General features: G+C 40.7%; 1 long non-coding RNA gene across 1 annotated transcript; it reads right to left on the reverse strand.

Moving 5' to 3' along the window:
* Window positions 1–5,861: 5,861 nt before the first annotated feature.
* On the reverse strand, window positions 5,862–11,969 carry LOC137153987 (uncharacterized). The gene is made up of 3 exons (XR_010920000.1): window positions 11,931–11,969; window positions 8,127–8,187; window positions 5,862–6,137 (listed from the first exon to the last, which is right to left on the reverse strand). It is a non-coding gene; the product is annotated as an uncharacterized lncRNA (long non-coding RNA).
* Between the last annotated feature and the right edge of the window lie 11,173 nt (window positions 11,970–23,142).

Below are 23,142 nucleotides of genomic sequence, written 5' to 3' on the forward strand. Positions count from 1 at the left end.
CAGAAAATATCTTTCTGGGTTTTTTTATTGTGGATTTCAGTGGCGTATTGTGATTGCTGCCAGTGCCTCCAGATCAGGCAATTGCACTGATGGAAGGGCTCCTGTTACCTTTAATGAAAACAGGAAAGGTGATGGGCCATGGAGAATGGAGTGTACCATGCTTAGGTTTATATTTCAAATATTTACCCTCAACGTTCAAATTTCCTATCTCCTACAAATTTCAGGTGTGCAAATTCTGAAAACAAAGAAGTTCAAAGCTCTTGTCACTACTTTATAGCTGCTCAATAAAAAGCAAAAAAATCTAAGATAGCAAGGCCCATCTTGGCCAATTGAACACCTGTTGATTTTGATGTGACCAAGATTTCATGCCAAGAATGTGCGGTTAGAATCACCACCATGCAGACAAATCTTTTCCATATCTGCTTTTTTACTTCCTTCTTTTGATGGCTTTGGGAGCAGTTAATCATTTTAATTTAAATTTATAGGAAAACCACGCTGGTAATTTTAGTAAGAACAATAATAGTGCTTAGTACTTCATTAGAACATTTCATCAGAGGATCTCAAAGTGCTTTGCCAACAAGCCTCACAACATCCAAACATCTTCCAGTCTAACAAACAGAAGGCTAAATTCCTCCCTCAGATGTAGATGTACAGCTCTCACTGGCATGCTGGCAGAGTGGACCCTTTAGGAAAAAAAACAAAAAGGAAGCCACATAATCTTTGACCTCCATGACAGCCTTGCTACCTTAATGGTTGTGATAATGGAAGAAAATCCTGAACAAGAACAAAAGAATTTCTGGTCACTTTAAGAAATGTCCATTGCTGGAAATTAACTATTGTATGCCTCATAGTGGAGAACCAGAGAACAGAGATGATCATTTTGACCACATTTTAGTGGTAAGACACAGCTAACTCTTACTCAAGGGCTTGTCTATTCCCCACCCCCACACACACACTAAATGCTTAATATTATCCAAATGCAGTTGTGCATCTCACTGGTTTACTGAGAACCATATTTCATCCCCTGTTTCAATGAGTGAGAAAGTGACACTGTGGATTTGTCTACACTGGAAAAATGCATTGTTAGAAAACGTACTAACTAACATGATGTTAAACATGATTTTGTTCATAGTGTAGACACATATTCATAGAAAATGTGTTAGTTGGTCATGGTTAGTCCACAGGGAGTGTCTAGAGTTAATCATGACCAAAACATGTGTACAGTGGATGATAAATCATATTTAATATGTTAGTTAATGCACCTTCTAATATAATGCAATATTCCAGTATTGAAATGGCCTGGGATTTCTGATGGGCATAGGGCCCTTTGCGTTTATATACTTACTGCTAGTAAAACTGACCCCTTTACTTGTGGGAAGGAGAGGTTCTTTAGAATGTACCCAAGCAGAAACCAGTTGGAAAATCCATTAAATAAAACTTTGGAGAAAAAAACAATTGAATTTACTTTCAAGGATTAGATTTCCCAGCTTCTCCATTGTTCCTAGCTACAACACCCAGGCTTGATTTATCACATAATGATTTCTTTTCCATGCAGAATTTGACTGCTGATGAGTTAATTTGACTTGGAAAAAGGGTATCTGTCTCTTTTTGCTTTGCATACCACGTTTAGGTGATCAGAGAATGGGAACTAAAACTTTAGACTGGACATCAGTGGAATAACTTTAAATATTTGTGCAGTGGATATTAAATTGTAGCCCATGTGGTTATTAAATGATGTTGTCAATCATGCTCTAATCTACTTTTATATTTTCAGTTAATTTATTTCTATTGAAATTTGTATTAGATCCTTTTATTTATTTGTTTAAGAACAAAAGGATTTATGGGATACATAGATGGATTATTGTGCAGGGCTAGGAAGAGAGAGTGGGAAGCAATGCATAGAGACATCTTAGAGGGAACAAGAGTAGAAATTAACTGGAGGGGGAAATGAAAGTATTGTCTGAAGACTAGTGTAGCCAGAGTATCATATTGAACTTTATATGTTACAGTGTGTATGGCTCAATAATAATACCTAGCTCTTACAAAGCATTTTCATCAGTGGATCTCAAAACACTTTACGAAGGCAGTCAGTACGATTATCCCAAGTTTGTAGAAGGAGAAACTGAGGCACAGTGTGGCAGTGACTTGACCAAAGTCACCTAGCAGGCTAATGGCAGAGCTGGAAATTGAACTCATGTCTCCTGAGTCTCAAATCAGTACCCATCCACGTGGGATTTTTTAGTAGAGGATGTGTTTCAACAAGTCTTTTGCAATCTTCTGTCAGATTAGTAGCCCCAGTACCAAGCAAACTCCTTACAAAGATGTGCATGGTCATTTCATGAAGGGGGACAGGACTTAGATGTCTTTGTCCTGATATGCTAAAGTGATGAGCTCTGGCCATTCCCATTGCACAAGGAGCTGTCATGTGCTCAGCGCCTCTGGAAATCAGGCTACTTCAGAGCATGTTTATAACCTCTCATAGGAAATACCAAACTGGATCAGACCTGTAGCCTATCTTTTCTGGTACCCTGTGCCTGCTAGGAGGAAGTACGAGATGTTTCAGAGTAGTGGCCAAAACAATCAATGCAATGGGGTTTGAGTAACTTCGCCATGGACAAGCATCAGTACGACAGGGTCAGGCATGCTGCTAATTCTGTGCCTTTTGACCTCTGCCTTTTGTAACGGGCTTGTAAAGGGTGTGTCATGTTGCTTTGCTAGTGCCTAGTCCACATAGAAGCAAATAGCTACTAGATCTGCTCCTTTGCCTGAGATATTAGACCCTTGTGCTGTGATGATGACAGTCCTTGGTTCAAATCCTGATGAAGGGGGTCACAACTGCACATCACTCCCAATTTTTTTCCATTCATAAAAAAATATAGCACGCTAAACCTTGGTCAGTTTTCTAATCAAATGCTTACCAGACCAGGCAATTTAAACCCAAATGTATCCTCAGCTACACTTATGTCGTTTCCATGGAGCTAAGAAGAATCCTGTGCATCTGAAGGCAGACTTTTACTCTTAAAATGCAGTTTGCCAATGCAAGTGGTAACTTTCTTGTGTATTAATTTCCACTAAATGTCTGATAAGCTTGTTCCATGGTTAACAAATTTAAAAAGTCAAATAAAACTTGGGAGATCCAAACACATGTTGGAGCCTGTATTTTCTCTGCTCATATCAGTGTTTTGTGAAAGGTTGGGTTTTCCATGGTCCTTCTACTGATCTCAGCAAAGTGACTTTGGAGTGGGTGTTTATAGTTCCTCATTTGCTTGTCCACAGGGTTGGACTGTTGATAGAAAAATCAAGTGCCACTTGAGCTTGTTAACAGCCAGGACTTGTAATGCAAGTTCACGAAAGATAAATGGAGAAATGTTATAGTGATTGGCCAGTAAGTTGTTGGCCAGTGTTGATTGTTATGGTTGCTTGTTGCACTACTTAAAATGCACCCATTGCCATGGTATCCTAGAACTAGTTACTCCTGTGGGATGCAAAAATGCTGTATTAGCTCAGCCATTTAGCTTTCAAACACAGAACATTACAACATACTAAAAGTTCCACTAGAAATCAGGGCTATGAAAACTGTAACACTTCAGTCTTAAGGAAATTCACCCCCTTCCCCTATTAGGTGTGGAAAAGAGCAAAAACTCTATTATAAAACTGGCCCATTTTCCCACTAAGCACAGCCGTGAAGGGAATCACAAAAGGGAAGCAGAAGTGGTAGTGTGCGCTCCATATTCCTGCTATTTTATGGCTTTCTCAGGAGTGTTTTTGAAATTTGATTACCTTAAACAAAGGGACACACCTTCTTCCCCCTTAGTCTGCCATCCATTAGGGCCCGGTCGTGCAAGGATTTCACACACATGACTTCATGAGAGTCTTGTGCATCTGGACCAGATTCTTAGCAGGTGTAAATGGCGTTTACACCACCTGAGAACCTGGGCCCTGGTTTGCTTACAGAGTACTGCTAATCACGGAAAGGTGTCTCTCACAAATGACTTTTTTGGGTCCAACAGAATCAGAAGATTTATAAACTTGACAGCTCAGCTGTCCAAAAAAAAAAAAAAAAAAAAAAAAAAAATGGAGTGATCAGGCTGCCCGTGTTCCATTTTATGGATTGACTTGTCCTCACTACATGGCTGTCTGTAGGTTTTTATACCATTTCTGTGCTATCTGAGCACTGAATAACATTCTTGTCTCCTTTCGGTTTGTGGCTAGACACAAGGAGAGTGGTGGGTAGGGGATGTGCAGAATCAGTGCTCACTCTGCCCCTTCCAGGAGGAGCAAATTTTATCCTCTCCCTGATGGAGTGATTGGGATAAATTCCCCACAGGCTCTCTCCCTGCTTAGTCCCTTCCTGGCAGTGTTGGCACAGAAGGGAGTGACCTGCCTGCCCCTCACTTTTTACTCTTATGTGACCAAAATGCCCATTGCCTTCAGAGAGATCTTTGCTTGAATAAGGACTTGTTAAAAATGGATTCATTTCCTGATGATTGGGCCCTGTGATTAGAGCCCAGCAGATATTACAGTAGGGTTGACACTAAAGTTCACTAGCAATGCTCCTTCAGTGAAATCCTGCCCTCCCCCCCCCCCGAAGTCATTAGCTAGGCTTTCGTTGACTTCAAGGGGCCACAATTTCATTCCTTACGTTGATAAAAACCATGGTGATCAAACTAATATCTAGCATATGCAGGCACAACCCATGCTGACTACAGCGTGGCATTGTAGCTCTGGCAGAAGTCGGTGCCTTTTGTTGCTTCTCTCTACCCACTGCTGCTCTCCTGTTTCTTTCGAGGCATTGCTAGGAATGATGTAAAACACTGTCACTGCGAGCCCAGTCGCCTCACATTTCTCTTAGATGTTAACTAGGATGCATAATAGTCTCAATAACATGTCGGACTCTGAACCATAACAACTGCACACATTCATCTAAAGTTCAAGGTAGCGTGTGTATCCTATCTAGCACTCATTTTCTTCCTACCTTGAGCAGTAATTAGTTAAGCCCTTTCATACAGGATCTTCCCTCAGGATTGACATGAAACAGGATTTATCCATCGGTGTTAGTCAAACTGGGTCAAACCCTGAAGCTCTTACTTGGGCAAAACTCCTATTTATGTCAATGGGAATTTGCCTGAGGGTAAGGACTGCCTGAAAACTTCAGGATTTGGAGCACTTGGATTAAACCTGTCTGAAGCAACTGCCATTCATTTTTTTTTAAATGCTAATTTTTGTTGCCAACATCTTTATGGAACCCCTTTATTTCCCATCAGTAAGCCTGGCTACATCATACTATCTTGGGGACATTTGACCTTCTTTTCAGAGTTTTGGTCAACTTAGCAGCTGAAGCGAATTTTCAAAGTAGCATTAATATTAATTCATTTCTTCATATATATCAATGTTGCTGATGTGAAAACTTGACGCCTAAGCTGTTCGTAATCCATGGAAAGGTCACATGGAAGCACTCAAGACATACTATGCCACAAATAATTACATACAAGCTTGTGCATTTCCAGGTTGTGGGGAGAGGGGGTTTCCCCCCCCTTCTTCTAGTCTTTATCCATTTGGATCTCACTTACAGTGCGGGTGCATCTCATGCATGCAAGTGTGGAATCGTTTGATCAGCTGCATTCAGTGGACTATGCCTGCACCCTGCATGTCCTTGTGCCTTCTCTCGCCTGAAGACATATAGGACAGAGCAATGCCAGTGGCCACTAGTGGTCTAAAGAGTCTGCTCAGTGTGCAGATTTGTCTGTGTGCACCATGATTGGGCTCCTTATAGACAAATTATCATGAGGAGCCACAGATACTGTAAGCTAAGTAACCATTTTTTCTTTAAATGAGGCAGTCAGCTCAACTACTTCTTTGAATGTCATAGCGCTGTGTTTTTGTGAATGTCTGCAATATGGAAACAAAACACAAACTCCTCTCACTCAATAAAGGATTCGATCCCAAAATGTGCTTCCATCCTTTTGGTTGGTGAAAGGAAACATTTAGAAAGATGTTGTCACTGTGAAAAGAATTTGAACAAGACAGTTTTGGTATTGACGCTCTGCTGTGCCCTTTCATGGGTTTAAAATCCACTTATCTGAAAGTGTGCAGTTACGTTTAGTCCTTTTTTCATCATTTAAATGCATCTTCTTGATCTAGAGAAATAAAAGCAATTTAAAAAATTAGAGATTTTGTTTTTATATGTGCTGCCAAGTTTGATACTGCAAAGTAACTGCTGAATTGGCACAAGCAGTTTGAGAGAGCCAGCAGATTTAGGAAGGAAGAAGATAAACCTTATTATGTTTCTTTGCCAAAGGAGAAAAGAAACGATATTGACTTAAATGTGGGAAATTTAAAAGGGGCCATATGTTCTCACTTTGTGCTTTGTTTCTAATAGATAGACAGAAATCTTTGAAGTGTGGATTGGCACAGTAGGGTGCATGCTTCTGTAGAGAAAAGATGCTAAATGGGGAGGATGTGAAGGGGCACATGAAACTCTATTAGCCATGCAACAGCAAAGACAGAAAGGCAAATCCAATGATAATGTACATCTGTTTCAGGGAATTTATAAGCTTTGAACATTTTTTATGTGCAGATAAGTGGATCCTTTTCTTACCATAACTTAGAACTTCAAAGCAGATTGTGTGGATAATGCAAATTGCTGAAATATGAGATTTTCCTACAAAGAGGTTTCCAAAAAAGAAAAAAAAAAAGGGTGAAAAAAAGAATTAAGGCTAATTGATGCCACAGTCTTTTATGTACAGTGTAAAAACTCTACAAAAATTTATTTTTATGAAATAAGAAATTGATGGAAAAATGTTGAAGTCTGCCATTTCCATGCAAGGTCTCTAGTTTGAAACTGAGGTGCTGTGAATTAAACATTTGTCTCTGATATCACTGAAGCAAGATTGTAACATAAATTAAGGTATGTAGCCAAGCTGTAATTGCATCAAAGTCTGTCATGTTGTAAGACTGTAAAAACCATGAGTATGGCATGACACACTGTACCTGAGGTTAATGTCACTGTCAAAGGAGGGGATCAGGGATTAAATTTTCTAGGTATAGACAAAAATCAATTATGAAACAAAGACTAATGGAGGAGGTGGGGGCGTGGAGGACACTGCTGTGGGAAATACTGGGGGAGTACTACCTTGCAGAATTAGAGCTGCTGGGTAAAATAAGGTGCTCGATGCATCTTAGGGGTATTGATGGAATCAGAAATGTTGACAGCATTCAGCTCCTGGAAATGAATGCTCCGAGGAAAGCTCAATTCTTAATAGCTCTTTGTAAAAGAAACAATACAAGCAGAAGGATTTCAGAAAAATTCTTATGGTGTCTCATCTGTTATTCAAAAGTGACATCCAGAGGTATGGCCACTGCTAAGAATGCCTTGCAATAGCTCCTATCAACGTCATCCTTAGGAATGAAGTGTTCTGGGTGAACATAGGCTGAATGGTGGGCTGCAATTGTGTTTCAGCTACTTGGCACTGAAAATGGTCATAAGTAGCCAGCAGAGAAGTCCCCTTGTGGAGAGAAACTCCCTGTTGGCATACAATCAGCAGAGCCAGTGCCTGCCCTCATTGCCTTTCTCCCCACCCCACTCACTTCCAGTGAAACAGCGTGCAGGGGGAGGAAGGTACGGGGCAGGATGCTGCTCTGCTGAGCCATAACCGTCTTAAATGAGAGCAGTCTAGGGGCTGCTCTAACTCATGCCACACCCAGCTGGCACAGAATCAGGGACCCTGTTCGGGTTGCCTTTCTGTAATGAGATGATGCAGGGAAGAATAAAGTCCAATGTCTTTTAAGCCATTTGTGTCTGCTTCATTTAAGGGATCGTAGCTATTGAAGAGCACCTTGAAGGAGTGGGTTGATAGGCAGGGCAGAGCAAATCATGAGATATAAATACTCTCTCTGGACCCCTTCACTCAGAAGGCAGGCAACTGCATTATACATTAGCTGGGGCTTCTGTATGATTTTTACCGAAATTACAGTTAGTCAGAATGTAGAGCAATAGACAAAGATAGGAGTAAAAACACAGTCCACATCCAGTTGGAAAAGGCATACCTGGACGTAAATCTTCCACCTCTACTTATTTTTACAATATAACAATTTATCAAAGGAAAATAAAGTAGAAAAGACCTTACCTTTCAATTCGACTGTTACTCTCAGCTTCTCCATGCAGGAGCAGATGAATGACAAAAGCATCTATTTGGAGAAAAGAACATCCATTGCTTATAGCAACTCTGTGGGGCTTGGGATTCATATAAGACTTTAGTCTTGCTATGAATTTTTCTCCCTGTTGGAGACTGGCCACAGGTGCAGTGAGTGAGAGGATATAGGCCAAGGTTGACACTACAGACATTGTGTACATTGGAGAGTAACACTGACTGCTGGTCAGGGATAAGGTCTGAATTAGCAAGGTGTTTTGAACACTAGGTGGTTGTATCCAGCCAGTAACAAGACCTTGGAGCTGATGATGGAACCAGCAATTGTTGTGAAGTGCTATGACTGTTTTATTGCTACAAGACGCCACTGATCTCCTATGTCAATCACAACATTTTCACTTCTAGTTTTTTGTAATTATTTTTACTGTTAGTAGCTAATCCAGTAACTTGTGAAAAGCACTAGACTGACTATCCAGGAGAATGTTGGTTTTTGTCCAAAAGAGCACAGGTAGCTGCAGTGCAGTCTGTTCCAGCCCAACCCAAAGGTGGGTCCTAATAGTGACTTTAAGTGAAGGTTGAGAAGTTAGTTCATGCTCGATGTCCCATGGCCTTTTAACAGAGGCTCCCAAAAGTCCCAATAGGACTGATGTTCATGGGGTTTCGTTGTGTGGGGTACGAAATCCTATGAGGAACATGACCCACTCACATCCCCTTCTGCGGGCCAACAGACACCACGGAGTAACTACTTTCAAGCACTAGTGACCTGAACTGTATTTTAGCCCTGGTCTACACTTACCTGGAGATTTGGCGGCAGTCAACGGGAGTTACGCAAACTACGCAGTAGTCGACTGCTCTGCTTCCCTTCTGCACGGTGTCTTCACTGCGCTGCGCCGATGGGAACAGAGTTCCCGTCAACGCAGCGCTACGCTACTTGAGGGGGTGGTTTTACTCAGTTGACTTCTTGATTGATTGAGCGGGTCTACATTGACTGCTCAATCGACCCAGAAAGATCGATCTGGTGGCAGTGACTTTGCCACCATCAGTATAGACATACCCTTAATCAGTATATTAGGCTTTGTCTGTGCTATCCTTTTGGGGGGAGGGGGAGCAGAAAATCTCCCAACATTGTTTCCCTCAGTGGGAGAACTAGTGAGCACAGTACTCAGGTGGCCCTGAGCAGTGATTAAAAATATCAGTGCCCTGTCTACTCTGTCACTCCCATTGTTGCTAACATGGCTGGAGCTACATCATGGGGGGGGGGGGGAGAGCGGGGGTTCACCTTCCTCTGCAGCTTGGGACATGGGTCACTTGCAGGTTTAAACTAGTGTAAATGGTGGATTCTCTGTAACTTAAAGTCTTTAAATCATGATTTGAGGAGTTCAGATGTTAGGGGTCTATTACAGGAGTGGGTGGGTGAGGTTCTGTGGCCTGCAATGTGCAGGAGGTCAGACTAGATGATCATGATGGTCCCTTCTGACTTTAAAGTCTGTGAGTATGTAACACTGGGAAATATTTTAGAAAAATTCTATTGTAGGCAAAGGCTTCATGCCTAATTACCATAAAAAATAAAGTATCTTATCCCCCAGATTTTCCCTACCTTTGGTGGGCAGTAACATGGATGTGAATTTTCTTTGGATACTACATACCACTACATGCGCATGTGTAAAATAGCAGCAAGTTATGACTTATTGCGCCAGTTGATTCTTTCATTTTTTTGTCATTTATGAAAATGAAACCGTGTGAAATGGACTGGGGCCTGAGAATGTAGATTAATTGCCCCTTTGAGGGGAAAAAAAACCCTCATGCCAATTGTTTGAGCATGTCCATGGCAAGACTGACCAAACTTCATGGACACTCTCTTAATTGCACAAGTCTGGTTTTACCACTGTCTAACTTGCATGTCTCTACATTCAAGGCTAGATTCACAAAGAAATCTAGACATGATTCTGGTAGGTGGCAGCAGAGGATGAGGGCCTCCCTCATAACTTTTAGGCCAGTGGGTCAGGGATTCATGTGGAATGCAGGAGATACACAGTTCAGGTCCCCACTCCACCCATCGGGGAGAAGGAATTTGAACTGGGCTCTACTACTTCTCAGGTGTGTGCTCTAACCACTGGATGCTGAGATATTCTGATGTAGGATGCCCTTGGTCTCTCCTGTTACAGCTGTTCCACTCTGACTAATTAAAGAATCATTGGGTCAGAAAGAGAGAGCAAATATGAGAAGGACGCTGTAGTCTGTGGATTTAAGCACTCACCTGGAAGACGGGAGAACCAGTCCCTCTGCTGAAGTGTTTTTTTTTTAATTATTTATCCATAGTGGAATAACTTCAACAGGAGAGATTTAGACCCCTTCCCCCACCCGAATATCCCCTAAACCAGTGGTTAGAGCGCTCACCTGAGCAGGAGCAGTGCCCAATTCAAATCCCTTCTGCGCCTCAGATGGAAATGAGGACTTGAGCTGGGAGCCTCCTACATCATAGATAACTACCCTAACCATTAGGCTGAAAGTTACAAAGCTGCTTCTTTCCCTCCCCCATTTTGTGTAGGCCAGCTCTAAGCAAAAAATCATGGATGCCTAGAGAACTTTTACTGCAAAAATGTAGGTGCTAAGCAAATTTAGGCACTGTCTGGGATCGATGGCAACTGAGCAGGGATATTGTCAATGCTGGGGGGGCTGATTATGGGATTTAGGTGCCAAAAGACTTTTGTGAATCTAACCTACACTGTGTCTCTAAAGCATTTAAGAAAGATGGAGGTAAAGAAACAATATGCCTGGTGGGATTAGATTACATCATCTCAAAATGCTTGCGCTTTCCTTCATGCAGTGTAACCCCGATAATTTACAGACATCTGAATGAGGAATTGGAAGAGGCAGCCAAGTGTCTATTAAATCTGTGCTCTGGGTTCCTTAGTCATGGAACATAGACCTCAAAACTGGTCTTTATTATAAGCAGAAGGTTATTCTATTCATTACACAAGGAAGTGGACTGCAGCCCACAATGAAATGGTGTAACACTGTTTTGTAGAAAAGACGGTAAAACAATATTAGGCAAGTTACAGTCCTCCCAAAACTTTCTTTGAAGAAAAACAAGGATGCTATGCCAGCCTGAATACAAAACAGAAATATATCTAAGAGATACCAGTGTTGTCTGTTAGGCACGTATTTCTAAACAGAAAGACTTAATGACCACTAATACATGAATAAAGTTCACTCCAACTCCTTTTGCATTTCTGATTCCTGGATTAATACTGAAGAAGCAATCCTAAAAACCAGTTTATCACTGCCCAAGCAGTCTTACTTAGCTTTACCCCTAAGGTTTGCAATACAGCAAAGACAAGGGGCTACTCTGATGGTATGAGGGAGTTAATTTAAAGCAAGCTTAACCTCGTCCATTTACTAATGTGCCCCAACAGCATGAAAAAGGCACTCAGCAATGATATTGAAAAGAACAGCTGTATGTCATCAGAATAAAGCTAGAAATGTAAGGCATACATGCTAATTAGGTTCCCAAGTGGCAGCCTACAGACCAAGTAGAACACTGCTTTCTGCTTTTTCTGATCAACTCCGTTCCAAGCTTTTTGATCAAAATAGCCAGCTGATTGGTCTATCCCTGTATTTCCAGGGAATCTAGTACGCCTTGCATCACTGGCATTCTGTCAGTCCCACCATCACTACACAATATTTCAGCTTTAGTTATATTAACTAGAGCTGGTTGAACGCTGTGAACAAGCAGAGGAATCCCTGTCTCCCTGCCTGAGGGTAGAAACCTGTGATTCATACCTGTGCCAAACTGCCTCCATTTCATATGCCTGAAGAAAACCCATTGTAACACTGGTCCTGCCAATTAATGCTCTGATCACACCTGTTCTTCAGTAAACCATGCTGGTGAAGTACTGCCACAAGGACAGCACAAATGAGCACATGCTTTCTAATAGTTTAAGCTTTCCTGTCCTAGGCCCAATGGACAAATTGAATATGGATTATAAACATCATAGCAAGTTTTGCTGGGTTTCAGCCTTAGTTCAGCACCCAATTATTACAAGAAAAAGCAGTCTGAAAACCTCTTCAGATCTACTATGGCGTCCTCCATTCTAACAGGGACACACCCCTTCAATTTCTTCCTCTTGGGGCCATATAGGCACATTATTCAGTATACTCTCACCATCTGCACAAGCTTCCAGAGTCTCTGGCAAAGAAAGAGGTAATGTTATCTTTTCGACACAATGGTGAGGTTCCACAGGTAAAGAAAAAGCCAAAGCATTTCAGCAAAGCGTTCACAACGGTAGGAAAACTGGGATGAATTCTTCAAAGTGAGATGCTCCTTTTCTTCATTCTCCTAGCATTGGAATATTTGCTGCCAGTCATAGTAACAGCCATCCTATTCTGTTATTATGGGAGAAACAGCATCACTCCTGGCCAGTTCAGGCTGGTAAACCAGAGCGAGCTTTGCAGAAGGGAAGAACCATTTCTGCTATAACATGGTTATTGTCTGCTTGCTTGTTGCCTTAGATAAAATTGTGAGGTGGTGTACTTCCTTTTGTGTTTCCTTTGGTAACTGCTCCTGGGTGTCCCACAGCCTGGCTTTCTCACAAGGAAATGGCAAAGTGCTCACCAACCAATATGCATGAAGAAACTCTGATTCAGGCTGTTATTAAGGACTGATTCTGCAACCCTTACACTGAGTAACACTTACTCCCAGAGTTCTATAAATACTCAGTGTGAATAAGAAATGTTTCAGGTTTTTTGCTGTTTTATAGAGTGATCAACGTTTTTAAAAAATTTGACATTTCAACCAAAAAAATTCATAATGTTTTCATGTACATTTTTTCTGCATTTTTCAACCAACTCTAATCTCTGATGGTCAGAAATTCCACCAAAAAGCAGAAACAAATTTCCATTACCTGACCATTGATATGAACCTTGCTTGGTCCTTTATTTATTCAACGTCTTTCTAAAATTTCTCTCTTTCTTTTAAAGCCCAGTCCAATTCGTAGTGAGAATATTGGCACTTAATAAGGCAAACTCTTGTGCCAGGTTGCTTCCACACAAACATGATAATGCTAACCTTTCGGTAGAAGTGAGCAAGAATCACCCTTCCTTTTACAGTCTTGGGTAGAAAACAAATCACCAGAGGGATAAGAGCGCATTTGAAATCAATGGAAACCATTTTTAGTGTGATGTTTCAAAAAATATTGTTAGTAACAAAGGAATAGGCAGGGGAAAAACAATGATTTAAACCTTAACAGTGTCCCTCTTTAAATGTGGAGTCTATAGGAAGTGACCTGGCTGGCAGGGAATTTGTCCCTGATAGCCAGAGATGCCATAACACTGGTAAAATGGATATTATATTGTAAAATCTCTGCTGTTTGTCTAATGGGTATTTAAAAAGAAAAAGAAAAAAGAAATTTTTTCTGGCATTCCCACTTATCATAGCACCCATTCTAAATGTTCAGTTTACACTTACACTTGTAATATCCTGGGCCTAGTTTTAAGGTTGCAGTTCTCAGTGATGATGGCCAGACTTCCTTTAAGAGAGTTATAAACCCAGAAAGAAGCATCTGAATGCACAAGATTTTGACAACCTATATGCCAGCATTCACTTTCCTGATTTACAGAGTCTATTGTCACATCCTCTGCCATCTGTCCATGAATTGAGTTTAGTGGCAGCATTATTTTTTACAATAAGAGCATAAATTACTCATTCATTTTTATCATGATTGTAGGGAGACTCATCTCTTCTGAAAGATAGTGAGACCCAGTTTAAGCTTGTCAGTATAATTTTGTTTGATATAGTAGCACTCCAATTACCAATAAATCTGCCAGTTTTCATTTGCAGTCTCTTGTCTTTCTTTCAGTTTATGGCTGGAGTTCACATTTCTAATTTCTGCTTTCAAGAGTGTTACTGAGCTCAACTTGTCTCTCTTCGTCTAACTACTTCAGTGCAAAAAATATTATTGGGGGGAAAAATAACAAGAAAAGAGAAAATAACCATCCTGACATATCCCTGGGCTTTGCACATTTCTAGTAACTAGCAAAAACTACAGTACTAGCTGATTCTTATTTCTGAAAGATTTCAGAGATTCTGGAAATTTTTGAGAGGTGGGCTCTGAATCATTGATATGCAATCACAATGGGAGCAGTGGCCCAAACTTTCCTTAGCCAGGAGTTCTAATTATCCAGAGATCAGCTGATTGGGATTCTCTTAGCAATTAATTTATGGAATTCCCAGAAGGCAGGAAGCCACATAAAGATTTAAAAGCTGTAATAAATAAGAATCATCAAACTGGATCGTATCGGGGTCAGCCTAGTCCCATGACCTGTTTTTGACAGTGGTCAGCACAAAATGCCTTTGAAGAAGCTGTTTGTAGTTGAGGAAGCTGTAAGAAGCCCTGTAGCAGACAGCTGTGCAATAACCTGCCATTGGGGAAAGGTTCTTCTTAAACCCCATTAGTCAGAGAATGGCCTGTGCCCTGGATCATAAAGACTGATTGTATCCTTTCCAAAACTCATCAGAGCATAACAGTTATGTTTTATTTTGCTTTTAATTTATTGTATTTTATTTTAATCGTTACTCTTGTAACTCTGGATGTTCTTGTTATCCATATATATATGTCCAGTAAAGTGTTGTAATCTATTTAACAAATGACACTGAGAATTTCAGGGTAGTTGTAGCTGTGTCAGTCTCAGGATACTTCAGTAAAACATACAAACCTTATGAAAGTATTTGTGTTCTGTGTAGTGACAGGGTGTATCTAATCTTTGCAGCTCCTTACAGGAGGGCCTGTGGTCCTACTACACCCTGCCCCAGGAAGCAATAATGTGGGAGGAATGGAGCTGGGTCCTCCAGGCCTGCCTAGAAAGGCTTCTTCAGAGCAGCCATCTTAGAAACTGCAGGGACCTGTCCTCCAAGGGCAAGGGGGGGGAGGGGTAGTGACAGCCAATCAGAGCCAAGCAAGCTGAGCTAAAAGGAACTGCAGGACCCTACCTGGTTAGTTACTGGCTGGGACCAGGGAAGTGAAGAAGGGTTCCCTTCTAAAGACAGAGCTTATGGCTGGCTGACCTTACGTAGCTGGGATTGTGGAGGAAGAAGCACCTGAGGACACTGGTCCTGATATAGGATTGGAGATAAAATGGCCTGGTAGGATGAAGCCAAGGGAAATAGCAGTGAAGGATTGAAGGGACCTGTGTGTGGCTGCTATGTAGAGTGTCCCTGCGCTGGAAGCTGTTGTATTGGGTGGTTCTGGGTTTCCTGACTGGCCACAGGTAAAGTGGTGTAAACCCAAGAAGAGGAGACAGGGCTTATCTGGGAGCTCAAACAAAGGGCTGAATTTAAAGGGCCCAGGCCCAGGGCTGATGATTCATGTGAGGGCAAAGAGACTGTTTATTTACTAGACTCTTTAAAAGCCCAGAAGGGGTTCTTTGGACTCTGTGAGATAGCTGGAAGGCCAAGCCATTGAAGACCTCCCACAAAGGTCAGCCAGCAGCCTGCAAGGGGCATCAGGTTGAGAAAAAGACTGAGGGACTGCTCCCAGCTGCTCAGAGGCATTCAGGAGGTGAGTGCCCTTTCACATGTGTACAGTCATGTTTAAAAATAACCCAGTATTTGTAATTTAATTAAAAATAAATAATGTAATGTGTTTGTACAGCCCATTGCACAATGGGATCCTGTTGTAGGACTAGGGCTGGTTGGCACTATGGTAACATAAATAATAATAAAGCTAGATTTGATGGATGAGATTGTGAAGTGAACCTACAGTTACCAAACTCTCAGGTACAAGGTACAAACCAGTGCTATTAATATACTAGATGTGGGGGGGGGAGTGGAGAGGAGAGGGGAGGAAATTGCTCTGTGGCCTTGTCTACATATAAAAGTTGTGCCACTTTAACTGTACTGGTATAGTTAAAATAGAACAATCTTCCTCCCTCCCCCCAGGTGTGGGTACCAGTATAGATTATTCCCCTATAGGAAGAGGGATAAGCTATACAGATCTAAGGCACCTTTATACTGGTAAAACTGCATCCATGCTAGGGGGTTGTACTAGTATAACCTACTTTAATTAAAAAGAAAGCATACTCCTAACCAAAATCGTTATGGTCGAACAAGATCTGTGTATAAATGAGGCCTTTATTTTGGTTCATATGAAGGAAGGAAAAATACATCTGGATAGCATGTTATTCAATGTTTGGATCCAAGGAACATAGGGATGGTGGAGGATTTCCCCTGGCTTACCCTTCCTTCCCAGCTCTAAAAAACTCTCTTAACATCATGTGATTGACATACTAGTATTTATGCTTCTGCTGTGGCATTCTGAGTTGAGGGCAGTGTTTGCTGGATAAGAAGACATTATTGGCGCTGTTAGGGGTGTGACTTCTATAAGCAAATCTCAGTACTCACATGGCCTTAAAATGCAGCATGCCAAGAAACTCTTGTGATGTTGTATATACTATCAAAATATAAACACCTCTGAAAGAGAAGCCCTCTATACTCCGGGCATAGATCATGTTAAACATTTTTGAATCTCTGCCCTCTTGCCCTGCTAATGACGGTAGCAAAACCAGAAAGTTTTCCAATGCAATGTTCAAGAAGTCAACAAATATTTAGTTCTCCAAGGTAGAATGAACTAGTGATTTAACTGGGACCGAATATCGCTGGAGACAGCAGGCACTTCAGTGTGGGGTTGAAAGGAGAGAGCAGAATAATGATGAGTGTCAGCAGCACTAAGTCTACAGAGAAATCAAATGTGGAGGGCAATGGTGAAAGAAAACTGAACTCCAAAAGGTAGGAATAAGAAGGTTAAGTCACACACACAACTTCAGCCAGTCAAAAGGTGCTACAAAAATCTGCCATGTTTGTTGAAAATATCATTGTTAGTACAGGTATTTTTTTTCAGACAGTGTCGGTCTCCTCAAAATCAATATTAACGTGTTATTTTTTCATGACACTTAAAATATCTGCCAAAAAGCTGTTCTATTCTTTAGCAAATGACTGTCAGCCAAAGGAAAGACTTTGAGATGTCAGTCTTCAAATTGTGTTTATTTCAAGAAGCCGCCTAAGTAGAGTGTGATTGCCCTTTGACCAATTTAGTTGGCCATCCCTAATGACCCAGATAATAGAATAGTTTCCCACATAAGCATATGTACTAGAGCTGGTCCAAGAATGAAATAGTCATTCACCAATAATATATTCAATCGTTGGTTGAAAAAAATATTGGCCAGTATTATTCTACTACCTACTGAGGTGGTTGTATAATGAAAAAAATGCAATAATAAATATGTTTAGTGAAAATGCCATCACTGGCCACTTAATATTCACAAGCCAACTTTGACCAGAACATCTACATCACCAACCTACTGTTCCAAAGGCCCTGTCTATACTACAAAAATAACCATGATGAAACATGGTTGAAGTCATTTTTTTAATCACATATTTTTTCTTGCTTGCGTGAGTAGAAAAAAACATGTTATAACCATGTTTTAGCCTAGGTACCGACAATCTTATTTACAACTTAAATAGCACTTATAGTCCACCATTGATGCCTGATGGTGATAGCAAAGATGGGAAGCTGTAATGTAGATCGGACTCAGGTGTTTTTACCACTTTATTAGTGGCCCTGATTTTCCCCAGTGTTAAATAAGGCCATACTATCAGCCTCCAGAATTGAAGTCTTGTGAGATAATAGCAGGCATTATTTGAGCTGATATAACTAGTACATTCTCGTGTTCCCAGTCCATTTGAGCTGACCTTTAGTGACCTTCAAGGTGAGCTGCAATACCCATTTATTTAGTCAGGCATTTTCCTGAAAGCAAGACATGAAAATGAGTGAAGATTGTTTGTTTGGAGGCTGGGTGGATATTAGTCTATCACTATTTCACAGAGAAGTTTCTATCTTTTCCCTGGGTAGGTGAGATGGTACAGCCTTCAAGGGAGCTCTAGCTGCAGTTCATGCATTCAGTTGTATCCACATAAATCATGATCCCAAGGGTGCAAAAACAGGCAAACGTGTACTTCTCCTAGCCTAGTGCAGAAGGGAAGCCCTGGGAGGCTTGAGTTTGCCCCACATTCATCCTGCATGTTGGTTCCTGTCCCATGGCACTGGGCCCAGTGCCCCGCTCTGAGCATTGCGACCTGGCACCTGGGTCACAGAATCACTCAGGCTTGAGCCATCACTGTGGGGTGAGTGTGGGTCGGGCTCACTCTCTAGCCTGTTGGGCCTTCCTCTGCACAGGGCTGGGTCAGGATTAGAGTGGTGGTGTTGGCACAAAGGATGCTGCTATTGGTGGTTGGTGCTCGCTTGGCAATTTAGTATAGCACACCTATTGAATTGGGCTGTTATATCTGCCCCCTGAGTACCTTGATCTAAACCATTCCGCATGTCGGCTTTGTCAAATAACCTCAACTATGAGGCTTTTCAAAGCTAAAACCAAAAGCATCTTGGTTTACTCATCACCAGATGGACACAAACCAAAACCTTTTATACAAACCCACGTTCCTACCATGAGCCTTTCAGGTTCAAATAATATAAAGCCTGAATCTTGGATACTAAAAGTCTCACTATGCCAGTGCCTGCTTGTCTGACATGATTAGGGTCGTCTGTATTCTAATATGGGATATATTTTGTAGTGTCAATGAGACAATACACACATAGAACACTATTCCGAAATGGCGAACATTCTTAGGGTGATGTGGCAGGGAACTGTGAATGAACGTCAATGATATTTGAAGACATTCAGCACCTCATAAAGCCCGATCCAATTCGCACTGAAGTCAATGGGAATATTTCCACTGACCTTAATGGGAACTAGTGAATTGAAATGAATAGTTTTATTAATTTATTGCTATGTGGTTGTGAAAATTTTGCATCCCCTTGATTAGGGAGGATGACAGGAGGCTAAATCACCATGGATATTTAATCACATTCCGTCTTATGTAGCAGTAAACATTCTGCCTGGGAATGCTCTATCTAAGATGAGTGCTTTCTGCAGTATTCACAACAAATCTCAATTTATTGGAACTCCAGTGATTAAATGTTTTTCAGACCCCTGGAACATCTGAAGGCTTTGCGACATAGGCATGGCTGCTTTCCCCTATGATCTCATAGGGATCCGATTACCATTCTGGCTCTCTTCTTTCAGCCCTTCAAGTGGACATTCAAAGGGGTAACCCTTTAACTCTCAGTATTTCTTGCTATGCAATACGCTGCTTAGGGATCAAGATACAGGACTTGCAACAGCTGGTGCCAAGTAGTCAAGGCCGACAGTACCTGTTCTGCTACTTAAGCATGGTATAGCCAGAAATCAGGTAAATTAGCTAAAAGTATTGTTTTGGAAAATTCCAGACTTTAAATTCAAAATAAAAGCAGCCTCTGTACTGCAGCATGTCTGGCCAAAACACATTCCTGCTGAATCATTTATGGTAAATGTTTTACATATGTTTGATTGTTAGTACCATTTAGTGATACTGTTCTTTTTTAAAAAGAAAATCTGACTCTATGATATATGCAAGGCCTACTTGCATTCAGTTGCTTAAATGTAGTTCTGGTAGGGTAAACAATGTAAGCAAAGTTTTCATTTCCTTGCTCTTGGAGCAAGAAGACAAATTATAAATACATCTCAAGGAAAATCAGTTTTATTCTGACTTACTGTCTATGCATGTTCCTGACACACCACATCTTATGAAGAGTCTTTGAAAAATAGCAGAAGCCACCCTTCCAGCAGCAAAACAAAAACGACACTATGAAGAAATTGTTTGTTTGGTTACAAGAGAGAGGAAATGTGCTATTTACATGGTGTCAATAAAGACTAATACATATGCGGTGACAAAGCTAGACAATGTTCTAGCAAAGATAATTTAACCTATACCTCTTCTCATGACATTCTTCTCAGTGGTATGGGAGATCGATAACAAACGTTAATTTTGAACCCCTCTTCATTAGCATTGGATTAATTATGTTCTCATAAGGACAGCACAGTAAAGTTAATTTCTTAGCTCCTTAAAAATAATTCTGAGGGGAAAAATTCAAAACAATCAGATCATAAATTATTCAGTGAATCAATTTTGCCTCCCACAGCCTGCAACATCTTCCTGCTATAGGCCAAAGATACTGTTGACTCAACGCTTAGATAACTGGGATGATAAGCATCTTATATTTAGCGAGATGCTGAGCACCACCAGCACTGACTACGTAGGGATTTGAAGATGCTCAGCACCTTGCAGGATTGTGCCCTGTATCCTATAAAGATGCTGAATTGTTTTCTAAAGGGAAATGTCATCTTTTTTTTCCAAATGTGGTTATAAAATATGCTTGCTTCATACTGCATTTAATAAAAGTTTGAAAAGTCTAAGCTTAAATGTTCAAAGGTGACTAGTGATTTTTGGGTGCCTCAATTTTTTGGTCCCCAACTTGGGATATCTTAAAGGTGCCTGATTGTTTTCAGAGGACAGGTGATCAGCTTTTTCTGAGAAATCAGGCCTTTTAATACATTTTGTGTGCCCAATTCGAGGTAAGGCACCTAAAATCACTAGTCATATTTGAAAAATTTAGTCTGCTGTGTTTAATTAGTGGTCTAAAGGGTAGGGCACCCATCTGAGAGTCAGAAAACCTCTGTTCTAATCCTGGCTCTGTGTGACCTTGGCCAAGTCAATCAAATGTTCTGTGCCTCATTTTCTCCATCTGTAAAACAGAGATAAGAATGTTATGTATTCTTTTAGACATTTTGAGCTCTACAGATGAAAAATGCAACATAATTGCTAAGTAGGGTGACCAGATGTCCCCATTTTCTAGGGACAGTCCTGATATTTGTTTTTTTCTATATAGGCGCCCATTAGCCCCTACCCCGTCTCGATTTTTCACATTTGCTATCTGGTCACCCTAGTGCTAACTATTATTAGTGTTGCTGGGTTGATTCTGCATTTCCTGGAGCATATAAGAGTCATAAGAATGAAGCAAATATCAGTTTTTCTTGTGCTTTCCCAGTTGTTCCCCCACAGAATATCTGCTATAGTTTAAAAGTTCAGGCAAGCGCTCTCATGGTACAAAACAAGATGTGGGTTGTTTTTAAGTTGGCAACAAAATGCTTACATAAGTTTGATTTGAAATAGACAAAGATTTTAACATGTCCATGGGGAAAGTAATATTTTTTCTTTAAGGGAAAAAGAGCAAACCAGAAGTTCCCCTGGTCTTGGCAAATCATGAGGCGTTTTTCATTTTGTAACATCAAAGCCGGCTCCTCTTCTTTGATGTCTTCGCATGCTGTTTAAGGTAAAGCATGAATGAAGAAATGTCAATCTGCAAGGTGTCCATGTAGTTTATGCTGAACACTGAAGAGGACTTGTAGATAAAAGGCAAACACAAGGTTTGATAATGAATGTCCAACAAGGAGGTGTGCATATCTAAAAGGAAACACTCAGCTGGAGAACAGCTCTGCAAACCTTAAAACTCTGCTTAGCCCAAATTTAAGAGATTAAGAAAAAGTGTTGTGTGGGATTTTTTTGTGTTTTTTGTTTGTATGTTTGTTTTTTACATATGGAACCAAGGAAGGAATTTACAAAAACCCTTATTTCTAAAGGAAATGAACATCCTTTCAATGGTTTTATGTAGCAATCATAAATATGTTGCCTGGTGTACTTAATGTGATGACAACATATAATTTGAGAGGATGCATGGTACCGCCTGGGAAAAAAACACCAGGGAAAGTACAAAATTGGGTATAGTATATTTTGGAAATGAATAATAAATGTTTCTGGTGTCCAGTGTCTCATTACACAACCTTAAACCAAATGGCATGGTATGTCCAATTAAACAGAGGAAAGCACCAACTATTAAACCCAATTTAGTCTTACAGCTAACAGATTGTAATGGAGCAAATACTTAAATGAGAATCACCAAGGGACCGTGAGCAGTTCTGGAATGCATTCATCCAGAGAGTGTCATCCCACTCTCCCATTTCTTCCCCATTTATATCACTGGGATCTTTGCCTGAGTAAGGATTAGGGGATCTTTATTCTGTGGCATGTATTAAATTTTTACTATTATTATTACTTATTATTTTAATGCTGAGGAAAGATGCTGGAGTGACGAGCTCTGTAGATTAAATTCTTATTTATTTGTAGGATAGGTACACAGAATCAAGTATCTACTTAAGGAACCACCTCCAGAACTTGTCTTCTCTGCTAAGGGCTAAACTAGTGTAATTTGGAACAGTACTAAGTCAAAGCACGCTACAGAAGCTTTAGTGTGCACCAACCGTGTCTACATTGACCAATTAATGCACAATTTGTTTGTGCACTATAGAAATGACATTGCTGTAATTTGCTTACTACCCCCCATGTAGATGAGCCCTAACACCGCCAGCAAAGGTACTATTTAGTGTGAAATGTCGTGCCATTTTTAATGTGGATATCTGTCCATTAGAAGCTGGCCTGAGGCCACCAACTCATTTGACAGCCCATCAAGCAGCCACCAGATGGCAACAACATTTTGTCACTATGGCTTTGGGGTAGATTTGAACAGGTATCTCATAAAGTAAAGGTCCTACTGTCAATTATCCCAAGATATCCAGCTCACGTGGTATATTACATGTTGCTAAAATTAGTTTTAACCATGAAAGGTTGTTGAATTGTAAATAAGTAAATGGAAAATACTCTTTCCGTATTAAATCACACTACTTCTGGTGATGGTTCTGAAATGGCCAGTTGGATTGGCATGATCTAGCAGTCTGAGCAGAGTTCTAATCTTAGTTTTATCACTAATTCCTTTCATGGCTTTGGCCAAATCACTTGATATCTCTGCATTAGTTTTTTCATCTGTAAATTGGAAATACTAATAATTGTTTGTAAAGGGCTTTGAAGACGGGAAAGCATCAAGATGAAAGTGTAGTTATGGGTGGCTTGCTCAGTTTATGAAATGGATATTAGCTAGTAACAGCTCAATACTTTCAGGACATTGTTATGGAGACTTGGGGTGCTGAGCCATAGAAGAATGATGTGGTACTC

The sequence above is a fragment of the Emydura macquarii genome, unplaced genomic scaffold, assembly GCF_026122565.2.
Source record: "Emydura macquarii macquarii isolate MOO-44397 ecotype Brisbane River unplaced genomic scaffold, CSIRO-AGI_Emac_v2 contig_295, whole genome shotgun sequence".
Taxonomy (NCBI): Eukaryota; Metazoa; Chordata; order Testudines; family Chelidae; genus Emydura; species Emydura macquarii.